Source organism: Globicephala melas, chromosome 15 (genome assembly GCF_963455315.2).
Source record: "Globicephala melas chromosome 15, mGloMel1.2, whole genome shotgun sequence".
Lineage (NCBI taxonomy): Eukaryota > Metazoa > Chordata > Mammalia > Artiodactyla > Delphinidae > Globicephala > Globicephala melas.
The window spans coordinates 48,521,684-48,545,590 of NC_083328.1; the positions used below are offsets into that span (position 1 = coordinate 48,521,684).

General features: G+C 39.7%; 1 long non-coding RNA gene across 1 annotated transcript in view; it reads left to right on the plus strand.

Moving 5' to 3' along the window:
* The window catches only part of LOC132593541 (uncharacterized), a 189,399-nt gene that overhangs the window by 86,173 nt on the left and 79,319 nt on the right, over nt 1-23,907 (plus strand). The window contains exon 3 of the long non-coding RNA XR_009559183.1: nt 9,830-9,978. This is a non-coding gene — a long non-coding RNA (uncharacterized lncRNA). The remainder of the gene's footprint in view (nt 1-9,829; nt 9,979-23,907) is intronic.

Here is a 23,907-nt window from a genome sequence, read left to right on the forward strand (position 1 = left end):
TGTCTGGTTTTGGTATCAGGGTCATGGTGGCCTCGTAGAATGAGTTTGGGAGTATTCCTTCCTCTGCAATTCTTTGGAAGAATTTGAGAAGGATGAGTGTTAGCTCTTCTCTAAATGTTTGATAGAATTCACCTGTGAAGCCGTCTGATCCTTGACTTTTGTTTGTTGGAAGATTTTTAATCACAGTTTCAATTTTATTACTTGTGATCAGTCTGTTCATACTTTCTATTTCTTCCTGGTTCAGTCTTGGAAGGTTATACCTTTCTAAGAATTTGTCCATTTCTTCCAGGTTGTCCATTTTGTTGGCATAGGGTTGCTTGTAGTAATCTCTCATGATCCTTTGTATTTCTGCAGTGTCTGTTGTAACTTCTCCTTTTTCATTTCTAATTCTGTTGATTTGAGTCTTCTCCCTGTTTTTCTTGATGAGTCTGGCTAAAGGTTTATCAATTTTGTTTATCTTCTCAAAGATCCAGATTTTAGTTTTATTGATCTTTGCTATCATTTCCTTCATTACTTTTTCATTTATTTCTGATCTGAAATTTATTTCTTTCCTTTTGCTAACTTTGGGTTTTTTCTTTCTTCTTTCTCTAATTGCTTTAGGTTGTTTCTTTGACATTTTTCTTTTCTCTTGAGGTAGAAATGTATAGCTATAAACTTCCCTCTTAGAACTGCTTTTGCTGCATCCCATAGGTTTTGTGTCATCGTGTTTTCATTGTCATTTGTTTCTAGGTATTTTTTGATTTCCTCTGATTTCTTCAGTGATCTCTTGGTTATTAAGTAGTGTATTATTTAGCCTCCATGTGTTTGTGTTTTTTACAGATTTTTTCCTGTAATTGATATTTGGTCTCATAGCGTTGTGGTCAGAAAAGATACTTGATATGATTTCAATTTTCTTAAATTTACCAAGGCTTGATTTGTGACCCAAGATGTGATCTATCTTGGGGAATGTTCCAAAAGCAGTTGAGAAGAAAGTGTATTCTGTTGTTTTTGGATGGAATGTCCTATGAATATCAATTAAGTCCACCTTGTTTAATGTATCATTTAAAACTTGTGTTTCCTTATTTATTTTCATTTTGGATGATCTGTCCATTGGTGAAAGTGGGGTTTTAAAGTCCCCAACTATGATTGTGTTACTGTCGATTTCCCCTTTCATGACTGTTAGCATTTGCCTTATGTACTGAGGTGCTCCTATGTTGGGTGCATAAATACTTACAGTTGTTATATCTTCTTCTTGGATTGATCCCTTGGTCATCATGTAGTGTCCTTTTTATCTCTTGCAATAGTCCTCATTTTAAAATGTATTTTGTCTGATATGAGAATTGCTACTTCAACTTTCTTTTCATTTCTATTTGCATGGGATATCTTTTTCCATCCCCTCACTTTCAGTCTGTATGTGTCCCTAGGTCAGAAGTGGGTCTCTTGTAGACAGCATATATACATGTCTTGTTTTTGTATCCATTCAGCCAGGCTGGGTCTTTTGGTTGGAGTATTTAATCCATTTACATTTAAGGTAATTATCAATATGTATGTTCCTATTGCCATTTTCTTAATCGTTTTGTGTTCATTTTTGTAGGTCTTTCCCTTCTCTTGTGTTTCCTGCCTAGGGAAGTTTGTTTAGCATTTGTTGTAAGGCTGGTTTGGTGGTGCTGAATTCTTTTAGCTTTTGCTTGTCTGTAAAGGTTTTAATTTCTCCATCGAATCTGAATGAGATCCTTGCTGGGTAGAGTAATCTTCATTGTAGGTTTTTCCCTTTCATCACTTTAAATATGTCCTGCCACTCCCTTCCAGCTTGCAAAGTTTCTGCTGAAAGGTCAGCTGTTAACCTTATGAGGGTTCCCTTGTATGGTATTGGTTGCTTTTTTCTTACTACTTTTAACATTTTATATTTAATTTTTGATAGTTTGATTAATATTTGTGTTGGCATGTTCCTCCTTGGATTTATCCTGTATGGGACTCTGCACTTCCTGGACTTGATTGAGTATTTCCTTTCCCATGTTAGGGAATTTTTCAACAATAATCTCTTCAAATATTTTCTCAGACCCTTTCTTTTTCTCTTCTTCTTCTGAGACCCCTATAATTTGAATGTTGGCACATTTAATGTTGTCCCAGAGGTCCCTGAGACTGTCTTCAATTCTTTTGTTTCTCTTTTTCTTCATTCTGCCTTGCAGCAGTTATTTCCACTATTCTGTCTTCCAGGTTACTTAGCCGTTCTTGGTCCCGAGAGATGGGCATGGACAGCTAACACTGATCCCGCTGCCACCACGAATCTTGTGTGGAAGCGCAGGTCAGTACCCACACACCACCCCCACCCCAGATGCCTCAGTTATTCTGCTATTGATTCCTTCTAGAGAATTTTTAATTTCATTTATTGTGTTGTTCGTCATTGTTTGTCCTTTAGTTCTTCTAGGTCCTTGTTAAATGTTTCCTGTATTTTCTGCATTCTATTTCTGAGATTTTGGATCATCTTTACTATCATTACTCTGAATTCTTTTTCAGGTAGACTACCTATTTCCTCTTCATTTGTTTGGTCTGGTGGGTTTTTACCTTCTCCTTCATCTGCTCCATATTTCTCTGTCTTCTCATTTTGTTTAACTTATTGTGTTTGGGGTCTCCTTCTCGCAGGCTGCAGGTTTTTAGTTCCTGTTATTTTTGGTGTCTGGCCCCAGTGGGTGAGGTTGGTTCAGTGGCTTGTGTACGCTTCCTGGTTGGGGGGACTAGTACCTGTGTTCTGGTGGGTGGGGCTGGATCTTGTCCTTCTGGTGGGCAGGACCACTTCCGGAGTTGTGTTTTGGTGTGTCTGTTAACTTAGTATGACTTTAGGCAGCCTCTCTGCTAATGGGTGTGTTTGTGTTCCTGTCTTGCTAGTTGTTTGGCATGGGGCATCCAGCACTGGAGTTTGCTGGCCGTTGGGTGGATCTGGGTATTAGTGTTGAGTTGGAGATCTCTGGGAGAGCTCTCATCAATTAATATTACGTGGGGCTAGGAGGTCTGTAGTGTTCAAGTGTCCTGGACTCGGCTCTCCCACGTCAGAGGCTCAGGCCCAATACCCAGCCGGAGCACCAAGACCCTGCCAGCCACACGGGTTGGAAGAAAAGGAAGAAAACACAAATGCACCCCAAAACAAATGGTAAAAGAAAAACTAAACAAACATCTCCAAAGAAACATACACACACACACACACACACACACACACAAAAAGAGAAAAAAGAAAAAATAAAAAAAGGAAGAGAGCAATCAAACCAATAAAGAAATCCACCAATGATAACTAGCACTAAAAACTAAACTAAGATAAACATAAGACCAAAGACAAATCAGACGTAGAAAGCAAACCCCAAGTCTACAGTTGCTCCCAAAGTCCATCGCCTCAATTTGGGGAACATTCATTGTCTATTCAGGTATTCCACAGATGCAGGGTTTATCAAGTTGACTGTGGGGATTTAATGCACAGCTCCTGGGGTTCAGCTTTGGTTTTGGCCCTGCCTCTGTGTGTAGGCCACCCTCAGAGATCTGTTCCCTGCCCAGACAGGAGGGGTTTAAAGCAGCGGCTTATTAGGGCTCTCTTGCTCACTGATGCTGGGGCGAGGGAGGGGTACTGTAGTCATAATTGGAAGGAGGGGTGAGCCTGCGGTGGCAGAGGCCAGCATGATGTTGCAACAGCCTGAAGCATGCCATGTGTTCTCCTGGGGAAGTTGTTCCTGGATCATGGGATCCTGGCCGTGGCGTGCTGCACAGGCTCCTGCGGGGGTGGGGTGGGTATGTGTGCAGGTAGTGACCTGCACTTGCACACAGGATTCTTGGTGGCAGCAAGAGCAATGTTAGCTGTCCATGCCCATCTCTCGGGTCCAACATGATAGCCGCAGTTCTTGCCTGTCTCTGGAGCTCACTTAGGTAGTGCTCTGTCATCTGTGGGCACACGGAACAGGAATCCCCTCTCCTCATGTACCCAATGCAGTGGTCTCTTGCCTCTCCAGTAGGTCTGGACTTTTTCCCGGGCTCCCTCCCAGCTAGCTGTAGCACACTAGCCCCCTTCAGGCTGTCTTCACGTGGCCAGCCCCAGCTCTCTCCCTGAGGTCTGACCTCGGAAGCCTGAGCCTCAGCTCCCAGCCCCCACCCGTCCCAGCGCATGAGCAGACAAGCATCTCAGGCTGGTGAGGGCTGGTCAGCACTGATCCTCTGTGAGGGAATCTCTCCCCTTGCCCTCAGTACCCCTGTTTCTGCACTCTCCTCCGTGGCTCCAAAGCTTCTCCCCACCCCACCCCCACCAGTGAAGGGGCTTCCTAGTGTGTGGAAACTTTTCCTCCTTCACAGCTCCCTCCCTAGGAGGTACAGATCCCGTCCCTATTCTTTTGTCTCTTTTTTTCTTTTTTCTTTTGCTCTACCCAGGTACATGGGGATTTTCTTGACTTTTGGGAATTCTGAGGTCTTCTGCCAGCATTCAGTAGGTGTTCAGTAGGAATTGTTCCACATGTAGCTGTATTTTTGACGTATTTTTGGGGAGGAAGTTGATCTCCATGTCTTACTCCTCTGCCATCTTGAAGGTCTCTGTCTAGTATATTTTTAAATCTGTGGTGTTTACAGCAATTCTCTAAGACTGCTTTTATCCTCTACACTTAGTAGATGAGAAAGGTAAGATGTAAAAAGGTAAGCAGCTTTCCCAAGGATGCACACTTAGTATTTGGCAGAGCCAGAATCAGAACTCAAATCTTCTTCACCCAAAATGTTATTATCATTCCAGGACATCATCTCTCATGCACCTGTGGAAGTATGCTTCTTACTTGCACCTTCAAAGTGTCTGGATACCCATGTAAAGTGAGCAAAGAAGGCCCATAAACATCAACAATAACAACAACAAACATCAAAGGAAAAAGGCAAAGAAATTCAAAAAGAACGTCTACTGTTAGTGTGTTTTTTGGTCCTACAAAATCACAGTGAGAAAACTGGGAGGATGGAAATTTTTCTGCAGGAAAAGGGCTCAAAAGAGTGCAAAATAAACCTGACTCATAAGCTATTACTGTGATAATTTAGTGTACAGTAGCTGAAGTAACAATTGCTTTCTATTCATTTACCCAAGTTGGGAAAAGAAAGTTTCTTTCAAAAGCTGAGATGCTGATAATTGCTTATGTGAGCTTCCATTTTAAAGAAAAAAGTGTTGCTGAAGCTGGCACTGTTCGAGGGGAAGGGTAGTCAGTGTTGGAACATTTTGGATGAATTTTAAGAATTGGATGATGAAGAAGAAAACTAATTATGTCTAAATATAAATTAAACTATTTCTCGAAGGATACAATAGTACAGAATTACGCAACAAATTAGCCAGCAAGATATTACTATTCCAATCGAAATTATGCTGGTACATGAGAGATGCTAACCTTTTGGATAGACAATGTTGATTAAAAAATTGCCAAGAATCTTGGGCAATTTATGTAGTTGATTTTCTAAGATGTTGGAGATTTCTGTGCTGACATTGATAGTGAGCCCCATTTTTATGGACTGAATTGTACCTCCCCCAATCCCTGTGTTGGAGCCCTAACTCTCAGTGTGACTATATTTGGAGATAGGATCTTTAAGTAATTAAGTTTAAATGAGGCCATAAGAGTGGGGCTCTAATCCAATAGAACCGGTGCCCTTATAAGAAGAGGGAGCAACAATAGCAGTGCCCACACAGAGGAAAGGCAAGGTGGTGACATCCATCTTTGAGGCAGAAAAAGAGTCCTCACAAGAAACCTGTGCTGCTGGCACCTTGAACTTGGCCTTCCAGCCTCCAGAACCATGAGAAAATAAATGTCTGTTGTTTAAGCCAGCCAATCTGAGTATTTTGTTATGGAAGTCTGACCAGACTAATACACTTGCACAGCAACAGTTCTCAAATTTGAGTGTGGCTATTTTATGTGGCTTATCATTTGTCAACATCATTTAGCATTCTTCTGTCAATCAATAGAGAATGTTTCAACATAAGTTAGTGATTTTAACTACCTTTGTGTCAATTTTAAAATGAGTGACGTGAATTAAGCCTGGCAGATATCTTTCTTCTCTCAGTTTACTTTCACTGCATATCATTTACATGGATCTCTATAAATTTTCTATCTGCCTGACTTTTCTTTCAACTAGAAATAATTTTGTTACCTTTTGAGTTGTCATTTAAATACCACTTCAAGTATTTTTACAAGGACTTTGCAATATCACAGGAAAAGTGTTGGTCTTTTAATTCCATAATGCCTTTGACATTCATCCAGGAAGAGGAAGTGATCTAAGGAAAGTACAGATGAAGCATGCATAGTTTTTAGAGCTCATGAAAGGTATGGATGAAATAAAGTTATCTCCAGGTATTTATCATGCTGGCCATCCATTCTTTCAACATAGTTTTTGAGCACTAATGTTGAACTAAGTTAATAAAGACACAGTGGGCTTTATGCAAAATACTCATTTCATCAGTTCTAAGCCAACTCCTCTATGACCCTTTACTCGCTTTAACTAGCTTTCAAAATAACCCTATTCCTCTGTGGACTCTTTTAATGAAAGAGACCCTTTTTACCTTATTTCAATGTTCGAGAGACTCATATGTATTACATGCTCCAAAATATATATTGAATTGTGTTGAGGGCTACCTAAGCTAATTAATATCTTTTGTCCCTTAAAAACTGAATTCAGTAATAAAACTACAATAGAATTATAGCTATTTCATCCTAAGTGCCTTTTAAAGTCAAATTTTTCATTCTCTGAGACCCAAAGAATGCATATATTTCCCTGGAAAATGGGGCAACTCTACAAATTCATGACAACTCCTTCAAACAAAAGGATAAAAGTGGATCAATTTAGCCAGACAATAAAAATTAAGTTACTTCTATTTTGACTAAAGAAAACATCTTCTTTTATGGAAGAATTTCAAAACTGCAAATTACAATTTAAAATGATAGCTGAAGGGCATAATCTACAGGAAGGCAATTTTTGTAAGATATATTAAACTTGAACTTTTATATTATATTTGATGAGATGTAAAATCATAGCATTTTAAAACCCAAAGAAGGGGCCTTGGAGAGCTCCCACTGAAAAGCAAATCACAAGAAAGAACTCTTCTATGTGTAAAATGCAAATTTGCCTTTGAAAGACGGAGCAGCATTTCCCCAGAGGTCCATGTGCAGAGTGATTTTCAAATAAAGACACCAATAATAAAAAACATTTTGTTCTCTTAATATCTGGTTAAAAAACCCCACACACTATAAACCAAAAAACAGGCATCCATCACCTAATGTGACTCTGCTAAGGATACTGCACGTTGCCATGGCACCACTGCAGGCTTGCTAGCTTGCCTGTCCACCTGGGAGAAACCTTGCATTGCATCCTCCACACCCACACGGTCTTAGGAGTCTCGACACTTTGTTATGCTTTGTTTTTTTCCTAATTTTCCATCCTGACACTAAATAAATAATCCCTGGGCTTTGAGATATAGCAGAACTAGCAAAAGGTTTGGAATCAAACATAGCCAGGCTTGGAATCAACCCCCACTCTGTTTACTAAGTAAGTGGTCTTGGTCAGCCACTTCATCGCTCTCATTTTCAGTTGAATAGTGAGACTAATGATGCCTGCTCACGGCATTGTAGGAGTTAGAGACAGTGCATCTAATCTAGATACTGTTTCTAGTACCCAGTGGGCACATTTATCATTATTCAGTTTGTACGTGGAATTGACCAATTTGTCATCCAGCTGTAGTTTCTCAGTTTCAGTCTGGATTGAGTTGTGACCTCAGTCATTTAGTTTACACCCTGTGTGGATCCAAACTGGTTTGGATCAAGTCAAGTGAAAAATAGCACTAGACATGTTCACCTTTATTCTAATTCAGAATCAGTGAAAGCCATGATATCACATGCTGTCACAAGCCATGATGTCCATTTACCAAAATAGTGGCACACACACACACACACACACACACACACACACACACACACAGAGTTTCTTTGAGCAGCTTTTTGAGCAACTTTAAGACCTCTCGCCTAAATGCACAAGAGTCATGATGAATATTACGAGCAACTAGGTGCACAAGCGTTACTGAAAACTACTCTGTGTCAGGCACTTTACAAGATGTCTGGGTAGCAACCATGAACCAGATGTTCACAGTCATGGACTTCATGGTATCATAGAGAAAACAGAAATTTAAAAATACTTACAAACCCCTTTCCAGCAGATTTTTTTTTACTACTCTTACTTCCCATGAAAATTTAACAAGCAATTTCCTCAGAACCCAGTTCTCAATTATGAGGCACTAGCTATTTCCTGCTAAAGTAATAAGGCTCCAAGACCACACATTTGTATTAGTACGTAGTGCTCTATTGCCAAAAAATAGTTCAATATCTGGACTGAAGATTTCTGAGCAAAGGAGGAAAAGTGAATAGGAATAGAAATTGGTGTCACCTGGTCTGGTCGACCCAGGTTAAATGTATGTAGTATAAATAATCCACCACAAAATGTGTTCTCATCCTTCCTATTGATTTATTTACCTTTAGTGATAGAGAATGAATGAGCCCAGCCATATCTATTATGTATCTTACACACTTGGTCACCCAGGCTGGGTCTATTAGCAGGAGTACACTGGGCCATCTGTACAATGAAAGTCTGGATTTTAAAAATTCAGGTTTGAAAAGGGATCAGATGTGTGGTTATGAGAGGTGGGAGATAGGAGAGGCGGAATCAGGCAGGTGGTCAAAGGGTACAGACTTCTAGTTATACGTAAGTACTAGTAATGTACAGCAAGATGACTATAGGTAACGTTGCTGTATGATTTATAGGGAAGTTGTTAAGAGAGTAGATTCTAAGAGCTCTCATCACAAGGAGAATTTTTTTTTCTTTTTACAATATATGTAAATCAAATCATCATGCTGTGAACCTTAAACTTATACAGAGTGTATGTCAATTATGTCTCCATAAAACTGGAAAAAGTCAGGTTTGAATTGGTCATATTTCTTTGCAATACTCTTTGGCAGTATTTACAAAGCTAAATAGGCCTGTATTCTCTGATTACATGCATGAATTTTACATCTACTTGGGGATAGTTGTTGAAATTTTCCACTGATCACTTTGAAGCACAAGTTTTAAACCTTAATTTTGAAAAATAAATCAGATATGCAAAAAATTAGAATGAATAGTATAATGAATCCCATATACATATTATTCTGAATCATTTTTTTAAAAAATTGGTTGCATTTGATTCATGTGTCCAATTTTTCTTTTATTTACTTTTTCATAATGTAATTTATTTTTAATGTGGATAGCTTTATTTTCTACCTAACAGTCTAGTAATTTGACAAAGACAGATGACCATCAAATACATTTATGCTGCATTAACGTAATGAATTGAAAAGAAACGCATACTATGTTTACCAGATAATATGTATGAGAATTCTTGTGGCACCACTATCTTAATAGCCCCAAACTGAAAACAACCCAACTGCTCATCAATAAATAGCAGAGTGGCCAATCAGTCATGGCATAATTCATGCAATGGCTTGTGACATAGCAGTGACAATGAATAATGTGCAACTCTACACAACATCCTGCCTGAATCTCATGAACATACTGTTCAGTGAAAGAAGCCAGATAGAAAAGTGTACCCTGTATGACTCTCCTTCTTCCTAAGCAGGCTGGACTAATATACAGTGTTAGAAACCAGGATACTAGTAACCCTCGAGGGTAATGACTGAGAGGGAACCCAGGAAATTTCCGGCCTCCTGATGATGTTCTACTTCTTGATGTGTGTGCTGGTTTTATAGGTGTGCTCACTGAGTAAAATTAATTTATGATTAATTATTAACTAATTAATTATGGTTTGTGCGCTTTTCAGGGTATGTGTCATACGTCTTTAAAAACTCCCGCCTCGGAATTGGGTCTCTCTCATAACAAGTGGAAGTGGGGAAAACTGGTCAAAAAATCTATGAGAAGATAAGCAAGTTCATTTTGATCACTGTATCTAAAAAGATCTAAGAAGCAAAGGTGAGTCTGACCGCTATCTTTCAATATCCGCACCTTCTTTTTACCCCTTAGTTTTCAATGTTTCCTTTTGGACATAATTGAATCCAGTGACTGATGCCAGTAATTGCATCAGCACTTGCTTGAATGTGGTCCTTTTATTGTCCTCGTTTAATTGTTGGTGTGCCCCACGCCAGTGAAATGGACAATGCAGTATTTTGGCTAAAAGCCTCCCAGGTTATGAGTAAACAGGCTGCTCAGACAGGACATTGCAGTGACACAGCTCACTGGATTGTCCGGTTGGAATAGAAAGCCAAAGCTGAATGAATGACTTTGTTCTTCTCCAGAGAAGACCATTGTTCTCATGTAGGCATCTATTTATTCACCAATCAGTCACAGAGCCACGACCCTACTCCAGGCCCCGTATTTCAATGTTGGGGACGGGAAAACAGCCACATGCAATCCCCGTCCTCATGGGACTGATGATTTAGCCAGGGGGTTAATGCATTTAACAAATATCTTAAATGATGGGCTATACCATAAGAGTGAATTATACAAAGGGCCTTGAAATAGAGAAAAATAAGTAACGGATCCTTTCTGGGGATCAAAGGGGACTTTGTTGAGAGGGTAACAATTGCACTTGATTACAAAGAATAAGGTGGAGCTTTGGAAGAGGAAAAAGAGGAAAGGGGAGTCCAGTGCGAGGCAACAGACTCTGTGAAATCATCGCTGTTAACGTGTACCTATGTGCCATGCTTGGGGGGAGTGGGGGAGAGGGGAGCTTAGGACAGCAAGGCTGTCCGGGCGGGATTACAGATGCATAGAAGATGCTGTTGGTGTCCCACCGAGACCCCTTTGCCTGGCCAGTGTGTTCTTCCTTTAGCTGCTGTGAGTGTTGGTTAATCTCTGCCACTTCTCCAGTCTCCCCATTCTGTAGGAGCCACCTCATCCAGAAATGCCTGAGAGGTTACAACCTCACCAGGGAAACCTGCAGCCAGTAGCGATCTGGGGGTGTAAGAGCCTGCTCCTTGCTTCATGACGAGGCAGCTCTGCGGTGCTGTTCATGCCTCAGAGCTCTTGTGGGATGGGGTGAGCCGAGACTCCAGCCCAGGCCACATTCTCGCTTGGCCCCTCGAACCCGTCCTTTCCTGCTTCCCTTACCTCCCTTCCTCTGAGGACACACCTTACCAAAGGACGGGCACAACAGTCCCTGACTCTGCTTTTAGGGAGTCTCACCTAATACTTCAATTTTGATTCTGTAAATAATAGGGACCCACTGAGCATTTTCAGGCAGTGGATAGACCCAATCAGAACTGGGTTTTGTAAAGTTAACACTGTCATAACTTTGACTGCAACTTGGAGAATAATTTCTCCTGTTTTTCTTTAATGCATACTGCTTTTAAGCACTGTTCTGATATAACTTCTTGATACCCAGTGTGTGTGTGTGTGATTCTGTTTCTGTGAGGAAAATGTGATTATGTGATTGCGTCTGGGAACATGGAAAGGGCGTTTTCTCTTCTGTGTGTTTATTATTTTATTGTAATTGTGCTCCAGAATTTTCCCCTTTATTTAATTGTTTTCTGATAATGGTTTTATCAGTAGTACAGTTTTATTCTGTAGCAGTAATTCTCATTTCCGTGTACTTTGTTTGAAAAACATTCTTATCCTATAGTTCATTATTTCACAATATTATTAGAATTTGAACTTTAATAATTGAATCACGGGTGAGAGAGGTGATGAGCTCTCATTGGTGACCTTCTAGGGACCACTTGAATAATGTTATAGGGTTTCTTTCTTTTTCTTCCCTCCCTCTCTCCCTCTCTCTTTCTCTCTCTCCCTCTTTCTCTCTTTCTTTCTTGCTTTCTTTCTTTCTTCTTGGATAATTCAACATGTTAAATGTATAACAATTAGGTTTCTGTCTTAGAATAATTGCCTTTTAAATTCTGTTTTATAAAAACTCACTCTTGCTAATTAGTTGACCTTTATAAATAAAATATGCATGTTTTATTTAACAGGTGCTGGGGTGATGTAGGTGTTTGCTGTAGAGTGTCACTGGAAATACAATTGCCTTTCCAGAACTGTAATTCTAGTCTTGATTCTTGCTATGTGAGGAAAAGAAATTTATGTATCTATACAATTTCTTCTCAGTCACAGGGGAAAGGAATAAACCTTTTTAAAAATTTATTTAATTAATTTATTTATTTTTGGCTGAGTTGGGTCTTTGTTGCTGCACGAGGGCTTTCTCTAGTTGCGGCGAGCAGGTGCTACTCTGTTGTAATGCGCAGGCTTCTCATTGCAGTGGCTTCTCTTGTTGCAGAGCACAGGCTCTAGGCACACGGGCTTCAGTAGTTGTGGCATGTGGGCTCAGTGGTTGTGGCTTACGGGCTCTAGAGCGCAGGCTCAGTAGTTGTGGCGCACAGGCTTCGTTGCTCCACGGCATGTGGTATCTTCCCAGACCAGGGCTTAAACCAGCGTCCCCTGCATTGGCAGGCGGATTCCTAACCACTGCGCCACCAGGGAAACCCTAAACCTTTTTTAAAGATATTAAATACATTAGAAAGACATTGAAAACTTCAAATGAAGAATTACTCTTATTAAAAATAAAGATGTTATGCTCTCCTTTTATCTTTACCTGAGGAAATTCTTTTTAATCTGCAAAGCTAACTCACAATATCACTACCTCTATGAGAAGGGGACTGAGGACCATAATATTCATTCCTGTTTTTCTAATCCAGAAGCCAACTCTTCCTCTGAACTCCTGTAATATTTAGTTCTGGCCTTCTTTAACTGCCTTTGAATGCTCTCTTGGATTATAAATACATAAATTTCAGTTAGCTATTACTGCATAATAAACTCCCCCAAACTCAGTGGCTTAAAATAATAAAAATGTATTATTGATCATAAGACTATGGGTCAGCTGGGCTATCCTTCGGGTCTCCTGTGGGCTCACAGCTGTGTTTATGGTCAGCTGTAGACTGGGAGGTGGCCCTGCTCTTTGTTGCTGGGTCCTCATGCTTGGGGCTCAGCAGCCTTGAGGTGGTCCAGGGTAGCTTTGGCTGGGACAGGTGGGCTGGAACTGGCACATGGGCCCTCCTGCTGCATTTATTAGTGAAAGTAGCTCTCGAGGCAGCCCGGGTGCGAGGAGCCAGAAACTGGCTCTGCTTCTTGATGGAAGGTGTCACAGAACCACGTTACAAAGAATGTGGTTCAGAGGGGAGTGAAGCACTGAGGGCTTTCTGTAGTGAATATATCACATATACACATGTTTGTATACGTGTCTTATCTCTCTCAGTCTAAAATCTTCTTGAAGGTAAGGGAATATTTTTTCTTCTTGTATTCCAGCATTAACAGTGCTGTTCAGAATGAACCTCTGTTGGTTTTAAGATCACAGCATCTCTCCCTCTTTTCAACTGATAATAGCTCTATTTTTGTCCTTTGTTATCCCTATCCAGTGTGATCCTAGTGGGTTTCTGGGTTTCTCAATTGGGTGTCCTAACCCAAGAGCTAGTCGAGGGATCAGAATGAAACTAAGGCTGAAACAATGAGAGTCTTTGAGAAATTTGATCTGGAAGACCCATTTAAGGAGAGAATGTGGTTGAAGCTGAGCTCCTCGCCTTCTCGAAGCCTGGTTCTTCCTTCAAATTTGAAGCCTCCCGGTAAATATCCTTTATCTTTGGAAAAACATCTGTCATAGGGACCTTACACACTGCCAACTCTCAAAAGTTTGTTGAATGACTGAATGAAGTCCTTTGATCACCAACTATCTTTATCATATAAGAGTATTTAGCATAAGCTCTCCTAGGGCATGGACACCTTTGGTTTGGTCTGCCCTACAGTCTTTTCTCCAAGAACTGCCCCCCTCACATGCTTAATGAGGAACCAGCAAGTTACTGCAAGGGCACCTTAACTTGGGACCAAAGGATATTTGGTTGGGATAGCCAGCAAGTCCCTCAAATTTGTGAATGGGGATCCAAGACAGTCAGACAATCTAAAAACATAATATGTTAAATTGACAAGCTGTGAAGCATCTTTCCAGCTAAACAGATTTTTTCTGTGAGTGTATGAATTTGGGCACGTCACTGGACCTCTCTAAGCTTCAATTTCCTCATCTCTAAAATAGACCACAATAGGTTGTCCAAGGCGGTTTAAAATATTACATGTGATCCTGAGTGTGAAGAACCTTCTATAATTCTTTGTAGTGTGAAGTTTAATTTCCTCTTATTCTCCCGTGTGGCTCTCCTTTCATAAAATATCTGATTTTGGGGTTCCTGAATTCCTTTTACCACAGATCGCACACAAAACTCCTATTATGTGCCACGTACTTTGTTAAGGTCCTTATTTAGTAGGAATAATACTGAATTCTTGTATACCACTAGATGAAGTGATTTGCATATATTGACTGATTCAGTTCTCATAGCAATATCCTGGATGGATACTTTTATCATTTTACAGGAGAGGAAACCAACCCAAGACCCTGGCCTTTGATTCAGTTTCTTCCATCTCCTTCATCTTCAGTCCTTTGCCCAGTACTTTCTTAGTTTTGTGCCCTTTGGCTCAGAGCAAAAATGCTGATATTTCTGTGGCCCCCAGGGGTAAAAAGATGAAGCTGCTCACAACTGGGGTTGACTGGGCTTTGGTGCTCTGCTTGGCTCACATCCCACCTAACACCCCCTTGTGGCTTAGAGTATAAAAATTTCAATTGTCTATTTGCAAAGGTACACAGTTTGGGGTGATTTTAGAATGATTTTTTTAACAATAAAGTTTGGGGGAGAAAAATAGTTTTCTGAAAAAGACTCTCAGGTAACCAGAACACACAGCCTTCCAAATTGTCCTTAGAAAATGGACAGAGGCAAAGTACAAAGCTGGTCTCTAGTGTTACGGTATTTTATAAATTAAGGCTGATTCTACTTGTTAAATGACTCTTATTGCTGTCAACATGTTCCACTGTGTCATTTTCTAATGTAATGATCAAACGCCTAGGTTTCTAGATTAGCAATAAAGATAAAATTGTTTTAGAATCCATCCCCCCACTTCCTCACCTACTTTTTCTTTTCTTTGCCAAGAGTCAGGATTCTCCTAAGAAGACAAAATGTCTTTTTTTTAATTTTTATTTTATATTGGAATATAGTTGATTAACAATGTTGTTATAGTTCAGGTGTACAGCAAAGTGATTCAGTTATACATATACATGTATCTATTCTTTTTCAAAATCTTTTTCCATTTAGGTTGTTACATAATATTGAGCAGAGTTCCCTGTGCTATACAGTAGGTCCTTGTTGGTTATCCATTTTAAATATAGCAGTGTGTACATGTCAATCCCAAACTCCCTATCTATGTCTTCCCCCAGCTCTTCCCCTCTGGTAAACCATAAGTTGGTTCTCTAAGTCTGTGAGTCTGTTTCTGTTTTCTAAATAAGTTCATTTCTATCATTTCTTTTTAGATTCTGCATGTAAGCGATATCATACGATATTTTGGCACATGAAAAAATGTCCAACATCGCTAATTGTTAGAGAACTGCAAATCAAAACTACAGTGAGATATCACCTCACACCAGTCAAAATGACTATCATCAAGAAATCCACAAACAATAAATGCTGGAGAGGGTGTGTAGAGAAGGAAACCTTCCTACACTGTTGGTGGGAATGTAAATTGGTACAGCCACTATGGAGAATAGTATGGAGGTTCCTTAAAAAACTAAAAATAGAGCTACCATATGATCCAGAAATCCCACTCCTGGGCATATATCCAGAGAAAAACATGGTCCGAAAGGGTACATGTACCCCAATGTTCATTGCAGCAGTGTTTACAGTAGCCAAGACAAGAAAGCAATCTAAATGTCCATTGACAGAGGAATGGATAAAGATGTGGTACATATATGCAATGGAATAATACTCAGCCATAAGAAGGATGAAATAATGCTATTTGCAGCAATATGGATGGATCTAGAGATTGTCATACTGAGTGGAGTAAGTCAGACAAAATGTTTTGATATGCAGATTCCGGAACTAAAGTGTTCTGCCCAGCATTTGTGGGGAGAACACTTTTCCAGCATTTTTTATTCATAGTGCCTGTGAAAAAGAAACATGCTCACAACCTCATTACTGAAGAAAAGGGTTGTGTTTTTAAATATGTGAATAATTAGCTCTACAAGGAAATTCTAATGGGAGGGAACAGCAATAGATCTCTATGTGATCAGAAGCACCTCTAGCAAACCATTCACTGAACAAGGGAGGAGGGAATATGGCTGTTGGTAAATATTCAGAATTGACACAAAGCTACAAGGAGGGACGATCAGAAACTTTCTCAGAAGACCTACTATGTGATAGTCACTATGCTCCCCTAAATTTCACAATAAACTTGAGTGGTGTTTATTATGACCCCCATGTCAGAGATGCTGTTGGTTCCCTTGCTTCAAGGCGGGACCAACTCTGGTGTAGTTCCAGCACCAGAACTGCCCATGGTATCAGACTGAAGCTTGACTTCAGCTGAAACCCCAGCCTTTCTTAGCTCCTTTCCCTGCCCTCTCCTGCTTTCCCCACTCCCTTTCTCCTGAGAGCACTCTCAATAAACCACTTACACAGAATTCTCCATCTCAGCCTCTGCTTCTTGGGAACCTGACTCAAGATGCTCCACTTTATTGATGGAATAAGGGAATCTCAGAAAGGTTAGAAACTGGATGAGCATAACCCAGCTCATATATGGAAGAACTGGGATTCAAATCTCAGCTTTTCTAACTTTACCAAGCTATTTCTTAATCCCATTTTTATGCAGAGTCAGTAGCTGAGATACTTAAAGTACTCTTCTGTCTCTCTGCACTTTGGTACCAACACCATGCTGGTGACCATTTGCTGGTGACCATGGATCAAGTCTTAAGCCTACATAGCTGGTTCCAGGTTGTCAATATCTCTACTTGGATGTCCAGGACGTCTCAAACTTAACGTATCAAGCACTGAATACCCTATTTCCCCCCAAAGCTGTCCTTTTTGTAGCTCATTCCAACTCAGTGGATGGCGACTCCATCCTTCTGGTTGTCCGGACCAGAATCCTTGGACGCACCCTTGATTGCTGTTGTTCTCTCACACCCTCCTTCCAATCAATCAGAGAATCAGTCTTGTTTTATCTACATTCAAAAAGTAGTCAGAGGGCTTCCCTGGTGGCGCAGTGGTTGAGGGTCCGCCTGCCGATGCAGGGGACACGGGTTCGTGCCCCGGTCCGGGAAGATCCCCCATGCCGCGGAGCGGCTGGGCCCGTGAGCCATGGCCGCTGAGCCTGCGCGTCCGGAGCCTGTGCTCCGCAGCGGGAGAGGCCACAACAGTGAGAGGCCCGCGTACCGCAAAAAAACAAACAAAAAAGTAGTCAGAATACTACCAATTTTGCTCAACCTGCACCATTACCACCATGATCTGAGCTGCTGTTATCTCTTGTCTGGGTTGGTGCCAAGCCTGTTAACTGGCCTTGCCCCAGTCTTGCCTCCATACAGCTAATTAGATCCCTCTGCTGGCTCTCATTTCCTTCAGAGTAAAAGGCAAGGCTTCAATAGGTCTACGAGACCCTGTGTCATGTGCTGCACCCCACCTCCTGTTACCTCTCTGATCTCTCTCCTACTCCTCTCTTCCCTCTCTCAATCCTCCCCTGGCACACTGGCCATGTTCCTCGAATGCACTAGCCATGCTTCTGTGATAGGGCCTTTGCACTGGCTGTTCCTTCTGCTTGGGACACTATTTCCCAAGATGTTTTACATGGCTCCCTCTCTCACCTTCTTGGAGTTTTTGCTCAAGTATCACCTTTTTATTTAAAGTTGCACCCCAACCCTAATAACAATCAATATCCTATATCTTACTTTTATTTAAAAAAAAATTGTCACACTTACCTTCTTCCAATATACAATGATAATGATTATTAATTAATTAATTAATTTATGTTTTCTTCTCCTTCTCTCCCCATTAGAATGTAGCCACTTGAGGGGAGAGATCTTTGTTTTTGATCACAGATGTATCCCATGTGCCTAGTAGCACTCAGTAAATACACACTGAGTGAACAAATGAATGAATAAATGAATGAAACTTAGAAAATCAGTTACTTATGAAATTTCAAATGAAACATTTCAGATTGTCTATTTTAAGATGAGTTAATCATCAGCTGTTTCTTTTTTTTCTTCTACATTAGCATTTTCCACTCTGTCAAAGGACACATTAGCCATCCTATATCAAATGGGGATACTTCTTGGGTTCATGGGGTGCTACAAAATCCATATTCCCACAGGATTAAAATGTTAATAGTCTATTTACACTTTGCTTGCTCATAAGTTTAATCCCCAGTTGCCAAGGAAGGAATTATAACAAACCTCTTCAAATCTCATAAGAAGACATGTAAGTATATGTACTCATAAAAAAGGACTGGAGAGAAACATCTCAAAATACTACTCTGTTCTCTCCAAGAGGCAGGACTCTGGGGAACTGATATCCATGTCCTGTGCACACCTCTTCTGAGGGTTTCTACAGGCTCTGGAACACTTTGGGTCTGGTTGAACAAAAGTTTCAGTCCCTTTCTCATGTCCTCCCTCAAACTGTAAAATTAGGGTGCTGCACCCAAACTTTAATATTCTTTCATCTTAAAGAAGGAAGTAACAACCCAAATATTTAAAAAATATCCCTTTCTGTATACTCATTATCCTTCAGTTATATGTATATTTTTCAACCACTTATATAGCTTTGAAGTTTGGTCTTTTATACATTTCCAAAAGGCCATGTTTTACAAGTGACACAATTGTCTTTTCTGTTTTTTTTTTTAAACAACTTTATTGGAGTATAATATCTTTACAATGGTGTGTTAGTTTCTGCTTTATAACAAAGTGAATCAGTTATACATATACATATGTTCCCATATCTCTTCCCTCTTCCATCTCCCTCCCTCCCACCCTCCCTATCCCACCCCTCTAGGTGGTCACAAAGCACCAAGCTGATCTCCCTGTGCTATGCGGCTTCTTCCCACTAGCTATCTATTTTACATTTGGTAGTGTATATATGTCCATGCCACTCTCTCACTTTGTCCCAGCTTACCCTTCCCCCTCCCCATATCCTCAAGTCCATTCTCTAGTAGGTCTTCATCTTTATTCCCATCTTGCCCCTAGGTTCTTCTGACCATTTTTTTTTCTTTTTTTTTTTAGATTCCATATATATGTGTTAGCATATGGTATTTGTTTTTCTCTTTCTGACTTACTTCACTTTGTATGACAATCTCTAGGTCCATCCACCTCACTACAAATAACTCAGTTTCGTTCCTTTTTATGGCTGAGTAATATCACATTGTATATATGTGCCACATCTTCTTTATCCATTCATCTGTTGATGGACACTTAGGTTGCTTCCATGTCCTGGCTATTGTAAATAGAGCTGCAATGAACATTTTGCTACATGACTCTTTTTGAATTATGGTTTTGTCAGGGTATATGCCCAGTAGTGGGATTGCTGTGTCGTATGGTAGTTCTATTTTTAGTTTTTTAAGGAAACTCTATACTGTTCTCCATAGTGGCTGTGTTAATTTACATTCCCACCAACAGTGCAAGAGGGTTCCCTTTTCTCCACACCCTCTCCAGCATTTACACAATTGTTCTTTTGGATGGTACAAGCTCTGATCTGACTACTGTTGGAGGGTTATAAAGTCTTGGTATCCTCAACACTCTGTGACAAATTGTGAGTGCCCTCTTGGTGATCAACAGTGATGACTGTCCCCATGAAGATGAAATTCCCATCTACTGCAAGTACGGTATTGAATCTGTAGCTTAATGTGTTCCTGGCTCCTCAGGCGATCAGTATTTGCCCCCAAATAGCTTTGTGGAAAATAAGTGATCATTGACAGTTAGAGGTCATGCCCCATAAATATTAAAAGTTCTGGGCCGCAGGCATGTTTCAAAGTAGAGCCTGGAACTGCTCAGTTATTGGTAGCATCTTTCAAACTGCCAACAGCAGGCCTTTCAAACTAATCAAAATTTAAGACAAATAAGGTAGTTTCCTTTTTGACATCACTTTTTGTGGATGCAGAATTTTGCAAATTCAGAGCCTTCCAAATATATCCCATAGGAACACAATGTGGGTGACCTTGAAAATATTGCTCACCTTGCCGTTTAAGGAGAGAGGATCCCTCCACTTCCCCACCCGCAGTACTCTGAGAAAATAACCAATGGCTTCAGCAAGAAATAATGTTAACTAGACAGGGTTAATTACAGAAGGGGTAGAGAGCATTCACTATAATTGTTAATAATGAAGGTTTTGAGAAGAGAGATGTACGTATTCTGAAGTGGCTTGCAGATCAAAACCTGTCTGGATTTTTGTGTTTTGTTGAAAGGAAAACATAAACTGTGAGGACCAATTATGTTGAGCTACATTTAGAAACAATCAACTTGAAAAGAGAAGTTTATTCCTTGTATGTGACCTGGAATTCTTCCCATCTGAAAACAGGTGCAGAGAAGGCTCCATCTCGTGAGATGCATAAACATAATACATTTCTTGAGGGCATTTTTTTCCCCCTCAGATACTTGTTTTTGTTCAAGATTGTTCCATTGTCAATTAAATGCTAACTTCACTTCCATTCTTTGCTGCAAGGAAGTGCTTATTCATTAACTGGAAAGAAAAGGAAAGAACCCACAGCTGCCCAAGGGGTTAAACTAAACACTTTCTGTTTTCAACATCATCTGCCAAAAATAATGCATGACATTATAAGAAGAAAAAGATAAATATACTTGGGGATTTGAGAAAAATCAATTCATTTTATCATTGCATTATTTTTATGAGAAAAAAAAAGCCAAAGAACTGTTTGCATTATGTGTGCAAATCACAACCACACATATTAAAATACAGAGGCTTTTTTTTTTTGCGGTACGCGGGCCTCTCACTGTTGTGGCCTCTCCCGTTGCGGAGCACAGGCTCCGGACGCACAGGCTCAGTGGCCATAGCTCACGGGCCCAGCTGCTCCGTGGCATGTGGGGTCTTCCCGGACCGGGGAATGAACCCGTGTCCCCTGCATCGGCAGGCGGACTCTCAACCACTGCGCCACCAGGGAAGCCCCAAAAGGCTTTTTTTTATCTCAGTTCCTGAGTTCTGCTTTAGCCAAAAGTTAGTTTCTCCTCAAAGATGTGTAAAGATCCTTGGGTTTCTAGAAAACTCTTTAGTGAATGTGTCACTACCCTTAACAGGATTCTGATGGTTCTCTAAAAGTTATGACTACTTCCCTAAATTACTATTTGTACTTTTGTAAGAACATAGTTTATTCATTAAAAAGATGTGCTTTCAAATTCTTGATCAACAACTTCCTTCTTTTTTTGTAACTTAAGGAACAAAGGGAAAACAGTTTTGAAATTTATTAAAATATAGATTTTTTTAGTATATATTGGAGCTATGGCTACTTAATATTGATTACATTCATTTATTAAGGATATTGATTGCATTACTTTTGTATTAATTAATTGATGCTGATAGTGTACAGGATTCTACCACAAAATAAAAATTAAAACTTGTGAAAGTCACTCATTATGATTAATTTGTCAGCAGGTTGTTCAATGCTAGGAGAGTATTTCACTTCAAAAAAATTGCTAATTCTATCTTCTTCCTCAACTGTTTCAGTGGCAAGGAATTATTCCTTACAGTTCAACTTGATTTTTTCTCTTCTTTGGTCCTTAGAACATGGAATTGATCTGGTCACAACATCTGCAGGATAACACTAATAAAATTGTTCCTAGGACAGAAATTGATTAGTCTTTTATTTGCCTTCTTCCATGACTCTTTAAAAACTTCTTCACTTTTCATAGAATGCTGTATCCCAGTGTTGCCATTATTTCCAAATTCTTCTCATCCTCCAGTTCTAGCTTAAAGCCACTTTCCCCCAGCAGCATCTCTCAGCCATCCAGTCCTTCCCCCCACGCCAAAGTGATTTTGCTCACCTTCATTGTTATAACTCAGAACTTAAAAAATGTTTTCTGCGTACCTCTAATTTTCTCCCATAATTTTTGGCTGTATTTCATTATACGTATGCTTTTAATATATTGCATACTTTTGGAAGGCAGAGCACATGTTTCATGCATTTTTGTATTCTCCATTCCATTCAGCAAAGTTCATTGTGTAAAGGAAGCCCTCTATTCACGTGATGCTTTTATTTTATGTATACCAACACACTGGGGGTAAGGGCAGGTTAAATGTCAAGTTTTTCAGTGAAGATGGTAATATTTAATATAGCCTTCATATTCTGTATTTCTCAGGTTAAGGAAGAGAGACACAAAAGTTATGGTGACATAAAGAAAGTTCAGGATACACAGAGGAAAAAAAGGAAACTCCTCAGTGCTGTAAATATCAATCATGTTTTTTTTGTTTGAAATTTCCTACTCCATAGTAACAGGAAAAGGACTAGAACCCAGAGTCCTTTAGAGATAGCATCATTTCCTGGTAAATATGAAAATGTACTCTCAACTTCTTTGGAATGGCTTTTAATGAATAATGAATGCCCTTGAAAGGATATGCTGCAGCTTGTCTTAAGCAAAGCTAAAACATAAATAAAAACAAATGCATTGTATTCCCTCTGTACCTCTGTTTTTTTTTGTTTTTGTTTTTGTTTTTGTCCTTATATTAGGAGAAAGGGAGATATGGAATGTCGGGAATTGTTTGTAAAATTAGCGCACATTCCTCCCATTAACATGGAAAATATCTGACCCACGGTTGCCCCATTCTGTTCACTGCTGCGGATACACTATGGATAAAAGTATCTGTTCTTCCACAGCCTCCTGGCTGCAGGGGACAAAACTCTGGGTAAGCAAAGTTGGATGGTTTTCAAAACTGTCATCCTTAGTATATTTACGGACACAAAGAGACTGTCATTAAATTTAGTCAGTGACCCTGAGCTTGGAATAATCTCAAACTGGCATTCTCAGCCAGGGGTGAGGGCGTGGGATGAAAGTCTAAGGAGCAATTAGGGGCAAATAACAAAATTAGATTCCGACGCATGGGGTGAGAGGTGAGTGGAAGAGAATTGAAATGCTGATTGGGTGATGTCAGGTAATTCAGATCTCACTAAAGAATGCTTTCTTCTTTGCTGAGCAGTACTACAGTTACTCAGCAGGGTCAGCTGCTGGCAACATTATTATAATGAGCCCTTCTGGAACTTGGGCGTCCACAAAAAATCACCTGAGGATCCTGTCAAATGCAGATCTGAGGTGACAGGTCTGGGCTGGGGCCTGAGATTCCATATTTTTTCTCTTTTGTTTTTCAAATTGCTGAGTTCTTTCTTCTTTAAATTCTATTTATTTATTTATTTTAAAACACAACATGATTATATTTTAATACACAACCCAAATACAAAACACCATGGTAAATTGATGGCAATAAAATATGGTATTTCATTTGTATTGCATGACAAATGGTTAATATCCTTAGTCATAAATGATTTCTTAGAAACCAGTTACAGACATTGATATACCAAGGGAACTGACAAAAAAAAAGAAGAAAATGAAATAACACAAGTGACTGGTAAGGATTAAGGATATATGAAGATGACTGAGCTGAACAATAACAGAAGAAAAGCAATTTCTTTGTAATATATTACCAAAGATTAAAAATCTAACACTTGTACAGTTTTAGGAACAGACCCACATAAACATGGGGGAGCAAGATTAGTGAGGTCCCATCTATATAGTAGGGGAAAATCTAGTTTGTACTCAAGCTATAAATTTTGGATATCTTTAGTCCTAGAAGTTCCAATTCATTGGAATTATTTCAACAAATTAGTTGGATAAATTTACAATTTATATATAAACCAAGTTTACTGCATATTTTTCTTTTTTTTAAATTGAAGAATAGTGGAGTTACAATATTATATTAGTTTCTGGTGTACAACACAGTAATTTGATATTTTTATAGACTATACTCCATACACAGTTATTATAAAATATTGGGTATATTCCCTGTGCTG